Source organism: Melanaphis sacchari, unplaced genomic scaffold (assembly GCF_002803265.2).
Source record: "Melanaphis sacchari strain LSU unplaced genomic scaffold, SCAv2.0 Contig261_pilon_pilon, whole genome shotgun sequence".
Taxonomy (NCBI): Eukaryota; Metazoa; Arthropoda; class Insecta; order Hemiptera; family Aphididae; genus Melanaphis; species Melanaphis sacchari.
The window spans coordinates 1153502-1167665 of record NW_020271135.1 but is presented as its reverse complement, the minus strand read 5'-3'; the positions used below and the strand labels follow the sequence as shown (position 1 = coordinate 1167665).

The 14164-nt window shown below is 26.2% G+C and overlaps 1 protein-coding gene across 1 annotated transcript in view; it reads left to right on the top strand.

The window, feature by feature from the left end:
• Positions 1–14164, top strand: part of LOC112595203 (potassium voltage-gated channel protein eag) — a 203580-nt gene that overhangs the window by 47158 nt on the left and 142258 nt on the right. Inside the window, 1 exon segment of the mRNA XM_025340329.1 lies at positions 8268–8323. The gene's annotated coding sequence lies outside the window, so the exon portion shown is untranslated.

The following is a 14164-nucleotide window of genomic DNA, read 5'->3' as shown; positions in this document are numbered from 1 at the left end:
ATATGAGTGACTGTTTTACAAATTACTTAATGACTATTCAACCAAAAAATAAAATAAGTAGAAATATTAATTGTTAATTTTAAATTGAAAACATACATTTCAAACGAGTCTAATTTCCTTCTTTTTTTTTATGGAAGAATACGAGTATACAGCGTCTACTATGCGCACTACTAATAGTTGTGAGGTTTTTCATTTGAAACTTAATGCTTTGTTCTACAGTGCCCATCCTGATTTTTTTGTATTGATTAATTTTCTAAAAAATGTACAAAAGGATACCAATATAAAATTAAACTTAAATACTCACAGAACAAATATAATTAAAAAAGAAACATGTATTAGAAATGTTATGAAATGGTTTGAAGAAAACCAAGTTTACAAACATGAATTTGTACAAATATTATAACACAAGTTTTTACTAGTGCCACAATACCTACGGATTTTACTAAATTGCACTAACATTTTTAACTTAAATAAATATCATTTTAGCATCAAATTGTAATGTAAAAAAACATTTTTAATCTAAAGAAATATTATATACGTTTTTACCAATGTCAACATTAAAAAAAAACAAAACAAAACATCATTTTTAACCTACCTTTAGTATCTACTGATGCTACTGACAGTCCTAAGTCTGTATAAAAGTGTGAAGGAAAATGAAGCTTTTTAAATTTTAATTTACATATTTCAACTAATTTAATTTTGAAATTTCGAACCGTTATTCATATGTAACCTCGAAATACTCGGACTGCAATTTGGAAGAAATTCTTACCGTGGGACGCAACTTGTAGCCACCTTTAGGTATAATATCTTAGAATGAAAAGAAACTGTTGTAATACGGTTATACCACTGATACAATATAATACAAATTATTATTGTGCCATAATAAAATATTATTCTGGCATGTAGATATTTTCCTGCCTATTTTCGTTTTCTTGGTGTGATAGGATAATATACTGTACGTCTTATACACGATTAAGTATAAACTATTGACATAATGTTGTTAATTATAGATATTATGCTATTTTCATTCAATATCAGATACTGACAAAGTTTATTATAAAAGTATATTTTAGAATGTATGATTTAAAAAAAAAAGTTTGTTGAGAATTTTATAACTTAAATAGTATAAGAACCTAATTATATATATTTTTTTATACATATTTTTAATATGTTTTTTAACTATTTACTTTTTTATCCTTGATGAAATTTTTTTTTTCTTTTATATATTTTTTAATTTTTAGAAAAAAATATTTATTGTATTCATATTAAATATATCTATATAATATTTATTATGAAATAACTAAAAATAATATGTTAAATTAATATAATAATTATGATTAGCACGTATATAGAACTATTATATACTAGTGTGCATTATGATTTATGACTAACAGTAAATAAATTAAGTGGATTTAATTTGAGCACCCATATGAGTTTTTTAACTTGTGTTCATGGTTTTTTCTGATAGTGTTCTAAATACTACGTGACTACAAGATATAGTCTAGCTGATTTTTTAATTATTATATTCGTGTGAGTTTCTCTGTTTAATTTTATTTAACGTCATTAATGAGAATTGATAGACTTAATGATGAAAGTTTTCACGAGAAATAATTTAACAAATTACTCTCAACTTATATCTATAGTTTATATTATAATGGTAACTGATATGATAGAATGTGATTCATACTTAATGGTTACTTAAGATAGTAAGTTACCTAAATTATAGGTTATTTACATTTTCATTTTGAATTCCTATCATCTTTGTCGCTTTAAAAAAAAAAAAACTTTACAATTAAACGTTTTGCTTTAAGTATCAATTACTGCTGTCGTGGTACGGCCAATGAAAAGTGTATATCTAATACAACCGTATGCTATATATACTTGTATAATACACGAGTTTCAGACTTGCAATATGTTCTATTATTGAATATTAGTATTCAGCGAGTTGATTAATTACAATTGTTGAACCAATACTTAATCTGAAGTATGAAAAAAAATTCTCGAAATGTCACAGTCATCCCAAATCATTATCCCACCAAAGTCATCGTCGAAGTGGAAAATATACTCTCACATTTTTTACAACCTAGTAATGTTGTACACAAGTACTTAGTTATATAAAATAACAAGTAATGACCCTAAAATGTAGCAACTATAATGGGGTGGGCAGTGAAGGGTTCGTTGATGTGCAGTGAAGTGGCGGGCGGCGAGAGAACTATAAAACTTGTGCCCTGTCCTTGATGAGGACGCTAGAAAAACGTATAAACCTACCTGTATAAGCGGCTTAACCACGTATATACCAGCTATATAGGTAACGACGTTACGCATACAAACGTAAGTCCGTTTCACCAGTGTGTCCACGACCTTTAACGTACTGCTGTAGCGCGCTTGAATTAATTTTGTTTTATTTCGTCTGGTCAGGTCACATATTATATACCTCTATTCGATATAAAAATAGAAGAGGTGAATCGAATATGGAATATTTTCTAGTTATGGACATGGTAAGCTATTTCATGAATAACGCAATACTTCATATCTTTTGGACAATAAATTTATTCGACTGTAACTATAGTATACTATTTCAGCAAATATTTTAACGAGGTAGATGCTATTTGTTATTGTAATTACTTTAGTAATGTTGTCTCAAGTGATAAACATTAGATTTTTTTTCAATTTTTGTAACAACAAAAACTAAAAGATATGTTAAAGCATAAAGCTATATTTTTTTACCTAGGTATTGAATTTCTTTTATAGCGTTATATTTAATACAAATATAATGTACTCGTTTATAATGAGTCTTAAGATAAACTTTTAAAATTTGCTGGAATGAAAAAGTACTAAGTTTAAAACTTTAAAACAATGGTGATTGTCATATGGAAAATTAATATTTTATCAATTTAATAGGAACTTAAAAGTCAATAAGGTTTGTTTTATGCTATACAAGTACCAATTATGGAATTATTTACATTTGTTTTATAAATATACCTTTTGGAATATATTTTATACTTGTAATCCATCACATTAAACACGTTTTATAAAATATAAAAATTAATTTTCGAGTAAGTTTAATAAATTGAATCGATACATCTCCTTAATTATAAGTAGGCATGTTGTATTATTTTCGGTCCTTTTTCATTTCCACTAAAGTTATGTCATTACGCAAAGGTTTGCGCGTAATTACGCTTAATTACCCCGGTTGTGATCACCTCGTTTTCAGTACTTACGATGATGTGGTATCTATACGCATACCACTTGCATGTAATACGCACACTGTGTGTTATGTAGTGCTATAAATCTTTGCAGCGGGAGTATACGCGTGTCCGGCCGTGCGCGTGCGCAGAATAGTGGTCGTGAAATGATATTAGGCGGCGTTCTAGGCACTTGGCAGGTGCATGCTATACACAGTATTTTAGCCACCGCTGACCTACTACTACCACTAGTACTATCACTAAGCGTAGCGTGTCGATATGTAAAAAAATATAAATTAAATGAAAAAAAAAAAGTATACAACACGTCGCCGCCGACAGTTCAACTGTGTCTATTTATAATAATAGTTTCGTCAAAATACGATTCAAGTCTGCAGTGCGCGCGGCGTCATATTAAATAGATACCTAACGCCAGCGGCGGTGGAGGCAGTCGCGAGACGTTCAGATAACAAAACTAATTGATATCCAAAAAAAGATAAAGATTATATACTGATAACTTATTTAAAAAATAAAGAAAATATAATGAATTCGTCTAAAAGTTCAGATAGAAAGTAAGAAAAATAAATTTAATTTAAATGAAAAAAATATATACAATTTCTGTACATATCTGTAAACTAATGTATTTAATCAATAAAAAAATAATTTTTAATAACTGTGTTGAATACTTATTCTTATTTATTAATCGAATTAACGGATTTTTTTCAAATGACGTTTTTAATTCAACGCCTTACTAACACCATCCACTTAATAAAATTGTTTTATTGATTTTAACTACGCTTTATTTTGACTACTTACTTTATAAATTTGGTTTTTCACGTGTTTTATTTTATCATTCTAAAAAAGGATTTTTTTGTTTTATCGTATTTAAACATTGTGTATTAAACCATATTTATTTAGATAATATGACACAATATAATTTAGATAAATTTAATTCAAATAATTTTAATGAGTTACTAGTATCACATGTTACATGTCAAAAAAAGTAATCGCGTTATAGATTATGAATATAATTTACTTAAAATTAAATCATTCATTTTTTCCCCATACGATATTATTATGAGTTATCTACAAAGTATGCGGCTGGACTTGAGGTACTGTAAACCGTGTAATTTGGATCGGCATGTATAATCGATTTCGCCGAAAAATATTGTTTTATATGTAAGAAACTTATCAATTACGCTAACAACTATGCTGGGATATAATATAAGTGTATTGATTCCATTGACTGATATATAACCCTATTACTAAATATTTAAACTAATATTTAAAATACTTGTATTTAAATAAAAACATTTACAAAAGATTCACTTATGTTAAACGGGTATAAAATCATAAAATCACTTTTCGTTTAAATGGTGATTCTACTTATCCTAGATTGCATTATGCGTTTACTCCCTTTTATCCTTTTATTTCCCACGACGTTACGTACTATTACACAGTTGAAGAATTATAAAAATCACAATAATAATAGGTATAGGTAGCAGAATACACGTGAACAAAAATATAATAATTAAATAACGCAGTAGCTCTTAAATCATATTGTACCACAACATGGGCACTGTCTGTGATTGGCGTGATTATAATATTATTACCTCTCGGTCGTTTACAACATAAACGACCTGTCTAACGATAATCAATATTACGTGAACCGATAGAAATGGATGGTGTGTATTGCGACATCAATATTGTACAGAAAAATATATTATAATAACCACAGTATTAGAATACTTGATGGATCATTTAAAAAAAAAACCTATTGGTTTAGATCATAATAATATGGTTAGCTAGTTTAAGTTATATTTAAAATTATAGACCAATTGTAATGGTAATAGCTTTTCTCATAAAAATAAACTACTTAAAATACTCTTTTAAAAAGGATCAATAATTCTATAACACATATTTATTATTTCTTATCATTCAATTATACGTATCTACATTAGGTTTTGTTATCGCATCTTATAATGATAGTTTTGATAATGTTTGCTGCATATAACATGTATATTATAATATAATTTAGTATGAGATATGACAAACGTACAACATAATTATAGTATGTATAATATATATAAACATAAACATTTTATAAAGAAAATAAATGTAGAATATTATTTTCGTGCGTGTCATCCCTCGTTAATTTAATTTATTATATTTTTATTGTATAATTTAATATTATATCTGCTCTATAAGTATACGTGTTTCCGAAAATAATTGCATATTAAACTGTTACTTAAACTATATTATTATCATTTCATCCAACGCGAAAGTGCTTTATCTTTGTTCACTTTATAAACTATTTTTATTCTTAAAATAAAAAGTTATAAAAAAAAATAATATGTACTGATGATTTAATTTCATAAATTTTGTGAAAAAAATATTATTTATAGGTATTATGTAGCTGCTGTGAAAGAAAGAATGAGAATAGAAACTGAAAAAGATACTTAATGTATAAAACTGAGCCAACAAAATAACGTATGAAATAATCTAAGATTAGTTTATTGAGAATAAGTAATAGATATTAGCAATCAACAAAAAATAAAATATACAACTATGGTTAAATATGATGTTGTCCAAACAGAGATAAAAATGTATAAACAATTAAACCAAAATAATAATAACATAGTTAAAAGATCCTTTAATGAAATTTACAGAGAACAATCAATGTGAGCAAAAAGGAAAAAAAAAGAGAATCAGTAGAATGAAATATAATACATGAAAGTTAAGTAATGAAAGAAGAAAAATTTAATACATTAAAATGTATACTAAAGTATACAAATTTTTAAAATGTTTATGTATGGAAAAGAGTATATTGATGAAGTTAATGATATTAAAGTGAGTTGAATACATTTCGAGATGGGAAAATATATAGCTTTTATAAAACCAGACAAGAAAAATAATAGATATAATATTAGCGAACTACAATTGCATTTAACCACTTAAAAAAAGCAAATAAGTTTTTTCGTTGTCAATCAACAATTTTTGCTTTAATTCAAAATGTCATAAATATAATTTGTTTTGTTTTTTTGGGTTAATTTTTTTGCCTGTAGGGAATCTATCTGAGGTTTGGGCTGGCTGAAAAACTAGCTAATATAAAATAATAATAAGACCAATGACCTTTGTATTCGAAACTTTATTTTTTTTATAATAAAACACAATAAAATTAAAAATTTCTACGACCTAATTTGAATTTTCCAGAGCACAATAATTTTGTCTTATTAGTATTGTTATTACAATATTTCCATTACAGTAACGTCGTCCTTAATCATATCCTACATGCGGGGTAAAGTCGTCACGCACCCGCCTACAGTCTGAGCGGTTCTCGATTGATTGAGTAATGTTTCATCGAAGAAGGAAACCTTTGTTGACTACTGTTTCACGCGATAGAAATTTGGTTATTATTATTGTTATATTCGTAATGGCCGTAATATTATTATTATTATTATTATTATTATTATTATTATTATTATTATTAAGCGTCCATCGCGTTATATGTATATATATATATATATATATATATATAAATAGATTTTATTGTGATATCTGGTTCACCGTTTAATTTAAAAGCGGCTGCTGTCGTATTATTAAATTGAAAACGAGTCGAGCGAAATGTCAGGGGACGTTTGGAAAGGTGGGAAAGAGGAATAGCAGGGCTGGAATGATCAAAAAAATCCCTTTCTCAGTCCCCCGTAACCATCGTCTATGGTTACTACCGGAGTGGACCAGAGTAATGGCGGTGTTGGAGGTTGTTAAGGGAGTAGAGGAGTGGTCGTCGAGGCGGCTTCGGTTATTTTTTTCGATTACAATTTTATTGCACCCATCGTTTAATATAATAATGTACATATATATATTGTATAAAAGCAGAGGTGCTACGGTGACGGCGATGGTGGTGGTAGTGGATGTATATAATGTACGATAAAAATTTGTTATTTTCCAAAAGCGAATAATATATTACATTATTATTATGGTTGTGTTGTGTGTTTTTCGATTCCAGTACTAGTGATAAATGAGAAACGCACATAAATTATTATTCCGATCTGACCGCGCATCGATCTCACACCCACCGCCGTCAATGTTTATGATACAGTTGCAGGTAGGTAATAGCTAATAGGTATTGGTTTTTACACCAACCGCGACACGGTCGACCGACTCACGACGTCCGTTTCGAAATAGAAATTGGTAGCATGACATAAATATGTGTAATTATATTATATTAAATTGTGTTATGTAAGGATAAACTCAACGTCCTGTTCTCTAACCAAATAACATGGCTATTAGGATGATTGAATTTACTTTTTCAACTAAAAAAAGAATTGAAGCTGATAGACCAATAAACTATCTTCAGAATTAAAGTTAATCTAAAGACCTACGTATGTGGTTTACACGTACCTACAGTAAGATCCATTGATTACAGACCACATAACATAGAAGTTTTTCTCTAAGTGATTGGTCATAGTTAAGTGTTAAGTCAATTACCGACATGATATTAAATTCACTCGGTATAAACAACAAATTAACAGTTTTTGTGATGTAGACCTAACACGTTAGTTATTCGTAAAATCCAGTCTTTTATGATCCATAATACTTTTGAATTATCGATTTTGGACTTGACATCTATTACAAAATATAATTATACGTCACCAACTACACTCCACAAACATCGACAGACTTTATAATACGTTATTGATAGAAAATTAAATCAAAAAACCGTTTATATTTTAGAAAATAACTTATAATCACGAATTTACAAACAAAGCAGTAAAAATTAACATTTTGTCGAAATAAAATGAATGATAAGTTTACACAAACTGCAATCCATTATATAGATATTATTGTGTAGTTCATATAACGCTACAAAAAAAACTTCTGGCACTCAGTTTCACCAGACAGAACATAATAATAATAAAAAAATAATATATTTCCAATACGCTTTTAGCATTTTGTTATTTTTTAATATTTACAAACATGACAATGCAGTCACTAAATTATTTATAAAAAATTATTTTTTCATCCTTCAGCGTGTTATGTATTATGCTATTTTTGTAATATTTATTTATTTTTTTGTTTCAGAAATCAAAGATGTTAAATGATCTACTATCAAAATTAAATAAAGCAAATACAAATAGGTACGTACGTTTTATAAAAATAACAAAGCCTTTTTTTTTTTTTAGTTTATTTGATAAATAGTAAATTTTTTTTACAATACATTTCACTTCATATGCAAATTACAATAAAATCGACTTTACAGTTTATTTTGATCCTGAAGAATAAAATAAGTGAATTACAATTTTTTTATATTAAGATCTATGCTGTATAACAGTGATTAAATATACCTACTAAGTACCAACTATATTAGGTATACTTATACATAATGTATAATTATAATATTATCTATATCATAAGTGTATCCGAATTAACTTTTTTTATAATAAATGAATGGTATGATTTTTCAAATCCAAAATTATTAACATTTTATTGCTTTAATTGTGATATACAATACGTTTTAATCTCCGTCGTTTATATTCGCTGTCACATTGGCAATTTAATACTTATAGGTTATTAACTTTATATTTAATACTCTTGGTGTAGTTTTATTCGTGATGATAAATAATTTAATGATTTGAACGTTCTTTTCCTATTTCTAATAACTATTTTATCTTATGTTCAATTTTATTGATGGATAGCTAAACTGACCAAATTCACTCAGTATTGTATATAATTATTTAATTATTTTTTATTTGAATATTAAAGCCTGTAATAACGATTTATATATTTGATATTAATAAATTATCTAACATCACGCACGTATATTAGTATTCAGTATTCATATAGTGTGATAAGTTTATATTTGGATAGAATATAATGTACCTACTTGGTATTTTGTTTTATTTAAAAATAAAAAACTTCAATAAGTCTGGATAAGTAGTATACACATGTGTACTATTTTGGGGCATGAAATTTAAATAAAAATTATCAACATTTTCATTAAATATTTTAGATTAAAATGGAAAAATTTAAAAAACGAAAAATGCTATAAAGACCATCAGTTACCAGATGTGCTGCAATGTTTTACTACCTCTTGAATAGATGTTCATTATTTTACATGATACATAATTTTGGATAATTTTATGTCTTGTTTTGATTTAATATTGAATAATTAACTTAGGTATCCTTACACTTGTGCACTGGATTATTAACCCAATAATAATATGGTTATGTGTTATTATAATTTATATTCTGTGTTGAAGGTGGGGGAGCTTTCTATAACATAAGGATAATAATATAACGTACCCATGTTTATGATGCTAGGTTGTATAAAAGGGGTTGAGTATAATTTCCTTAGTAAAAAGTTGTTGTTTGCGCAACGGGGGGTGGGAAGAGGGTTGGACAAACTCGATTTGAGTAACAATTGAATTAATTTTAAAACAAGAGTCTTGTTATAGTTTGAAAAAAATACCAAATACGTTAATAACTAATTCTCTATGTAAAAAAAAGTTAAAATTAACTTTACTTAAACTTTGTTTATTAATTCTTTGGAGTCTCAGGGAATAATTATAGTTGTATGTGTTTGTGGAAAGTTTTTTAACAGTAAAAAGTATATAAAAAAATTGTTATGCTATGATGTTGACGACTGGAAAACACTGAAAACGCGTAAGGTCGCAACAAAATCATATTATTATATACTATGGTATTATATTTTTATAATTCTAAAATATGAAATATATACTTCGTGATTTTATTTTTTGACGAATTTGGTATTCTTTAGAAATTATATTTTTTCACATTTATATTAGGTATTTAATTTAGTTTTTTTACTCTTATTTTACATATTTAATATTTATCTAATTTTTTTTTTTTTTTGTATAAAATAATTTATGTGTTTAATATTTAGACGGGTTAAAAATTTAGATATGATAAGATCGTGTAGCAAAAGCTCAACTTACGGAATTAAACTTCATAAACTTATGAATAAAACAAATGATTCTGGGAAAAGTAGTCAAAAATTATAACATATAACATTTGCCGTTAACAAGTATTGTGTACAAGAGGTAAAAAAAAATACTCAAACAAAAACAATAAAATAATAAAATGTATTTTTAGTTTTTAAATATTAAAATATATATGTTTTGAAATAGTGATATAATATTATAATTTAATATATTTTTTGTACACATACTTTGAAACCAAAACATGCAAAAAAAGTTTTTTGAGAAAACGCGCATCACGGAAAAACCACCTTGTGCACATTGTATAATGTATTTAACGTAGATAACTTAATATTACATATTGTATATAATTTTTTGTGGGGCCAAACAATAATACCTCCGCTGCTATATAGAATGCCAATGATTGGTGGGTTTCATTGCAGCCCAATTATTATAAAATGGTACGCATACTACTTGGTCCAAAATCATTGAAATAATAATTAATAAAAGTTTTACGAGTTGTATATGTTATAATTATATATATATAAAAAAAAAAGAAGGTAGTTTGAAAATAATATAATATATATGATAATACAATATTATAGTACAAGTATCATATATTATGTACCACTAGATACTTCACCTTTTTATCTTAGATTAAATAAGTATGGTGATTTTTGATAGCTTAGGGGATAATGAAATATTTGAGAATTTAAAAAATTGAATTTTTTCAGTGCATGAGTAACAATATTTAGGTTTTCCTGAATTCTATATATTAGTTTTATCATATGTTGGTAGGTTAGTTCTTTAAAAGTCATTTTTATCCATTTATTAACAAAGTAAAAGAGTAATGACCATCAGAAACCTATTTCTTAAGTATTAATTAATAATCAAGTATATGTATCTAATTACAAATTATATATTTTACGTATTTATAAACAAGTTTATTATTCTATAATTTAAATATATATATATTTATAAAATTTACAATTTAAAGTTATTATACTTTACCAATAAGATGATAATGCTATTAATTTTAAATAATTTGTTCATAGGAAAAAATAGTAAGGATAATTTATTATTGTCTATTATTTATTTTGTTTATTTATGTATTCATGAATTATAAAATATATTTTTAATTATTAATATATTATTATGTTAACAATTTAATAATAATTGAAATGTTATATTTATTGATATATTTTATAACTTTTAAGTTATACATAATATAATGAACTCTATGTATATTGTTTTTGAACTATTTTATCCGATCTATCCCATTTTGATTTAAATTTGAACGATTACATTTCTGAGATATTATTGATATATATTCAGTTATTCATTTTGACATTTAAAAAGATATATTTTAATTGAAGGTATTGTACTGGTTAATATTTAATCTAGGATGATGAAAATTTAGACGTAGACATCTAATGAAGTGCGTTTATAATGAATGGCCGAGTCTAAATTATATTTATTTATTTTAAATGGTATGTCCTATAAATAATTTTTACACAACGTTTATAAAATAACATATTACATTTTAATAAATAAGTGTAACAAATTAGCTTAAAACGTGAAACAAATTTAAATACAAATAGGAGAAAATCATAGAATCAAACTGAATATTAATATGTATTGTTTTGTTTTAGTTTGGTTAGCTAGGAATAATATTTAATAAATATAATAAATATATGACCTTGATGAGTCGTGTAGGTAAATTGCTATTGACTTCTAGCGTTAAAGGAAGGAACACAGAAGTTGATCAAGGCAAGGAGGTAAAATAAAGTTGGAACTAGCTTCTTGGCGTCAAGAGCAGATAGTATAAATTTTGAGTGAATTAAGGTTAAAGGAGTAGTCTTGAGAAGGATGCTGTATCTTGAGAACTATTATATATAAGCATACGGTTGGGTGGGCGTGAAATCGGAAATTTACTACTGGACTTTGTGCCTTTCCGGGTGGACGGAGGCATTTATACACGTACGCGCGAACAGCGATATAATAATATACAGCTACTGTTTTGGGTTCGACGGGTTTGCTTTCGTTGCGGCGATCAATCGATCTGTGCACATTGAACATGAAGATTTATTATTGTAACTACGCACCGCTAAGATATATTGTCCGTGCAAAATCTACGATCTCTGTACTATCCGTCTCCGTCTCTTCGGACCTGTTCTTCACGCGTACCTTACCTGCTAGTAATTGTATACATATATTATACACCCATGAAATGTTCGAACGTTAAAGCGTTTGAATAAGTTTTAATGGCAGTGACAGAAGTTATGGCGAAACAAACGCAAACGAAATGATGATAATGATAATCTAAGGAGGAAGCGCTAGTTAGTTGAAAAAATTGACTTAAGTCAATTGAACAATGTAAATGTTCAGAACGTTAATAAAAATAAAACATTGTTTTTTTTTTTTTTTTTTTATTGATCTTCTTAAAATACATTGGCTGTAAAGACCATAAGTTAAAGATTTTTTTTTACATTTTTTACTTTACATGTGAATATTTAGATAAATACGGATATACTTAAAAATCATATACTGCATATAGTTATTTCGTATGTGAGTTGAAATTATCATGTCTAAAATAATGTAAATATTGAATAAACTTCAATATTTATATAATTATTTAATTCTAAAAATATATAGTCTATCGAAAAAAATACTATCAAAACCTAGATATAAAGTTCATAATAAGTTTATTTATTTATACCTCTTTACGTTATAATCCAATTCATAAATAATATATATACAATAAAGTGATTGTGAATTTCAATATCTTATGAACTAATAACTAAACATTTGATTAGAATTAATCCTATACTATTACTTTCTATTAAACATTATTTTATTATGGTTATGTATGTAATTCTATAAACTAGAATCAAGATCAAATAATATCTTTTTCAGTCATTTCGAATGTTTTTACTATACTGCGTATACTAGAAAAATGTTTTATGAAATCTGGTCAATACCAAAGTTTTTTTGTTTTTTTAACACTGTAACCTCAACCACTTATGAAAGATTGTTATCGAATTCAAACCATTTACAAGTTATATAAGGATAATATGATAAAATACTTCATAAAGAGCTGGTTAAACCAAAAATGTATAATTAATAATTATTTTCTTTCTATCTATACACAAAAACACAAAAAAGAAATACACACCCTACAGGTACTTTCTGGGTGTCTGCATGTGTAATGTCGGTGTAGAACACGTTGACGAGTCGAGGCACTTAACTGTGACAGTATTTTATAATACGGTGGCTATATGCGGTTACATTTAATTTTGTTACTAAAGATTTTTATACATTACATAGTTATTTATAAGGACTATACCACTGTATGATGTTTGATAAGAGGGCCCTTAAGTACAATATAAAATACACAGAATTCGATCGAATGTACTCATACAAAAACAATACCTTCTAATGCAGCCATAATAATATGGTATTCATTAAAATTAAACGATAATCGATTTAACACAATATATACGTTACTACTTACCGGTTTGTTATTTTTGTTGTTGTTGTTGTACAATTCATCGATTTTGTTGTTACGCGTTCCTCGTTCATAATATATCATTGTGGCACAACACAACCAGAATTTATTTGTTAGGTGTTGGAGTACTCTAACTAAGATATTTGTTTCCATAAATTGTTTTATATATATATATATATTAATTTCAATTTAAATATTATAATATAAAAATTGTAAACGTTTTTATTTTTTAATTCTCAAATCAAATACACTACAAAATTAAAATTAAAATCAACATACCTACTAAAATATTTTGAACTCATTAGTTATTTTTTTTATATTTAAACAAATTTAAAAGAATTAAGTTTTATGAAAAATAAAAAATAATTTTTTTTTGTTTTAATTAAGTTAAAAAAAAGAAGAAAAACATTTAGTTTATTTAAGAAGATACTTAAAAAATTACAAAAGAAAAAAACATACAACTATATTTACAGTTTGTGAAAAATAAAAATAAATTTATGAAACGCATATTAATCATTGTTAATTGATGGACA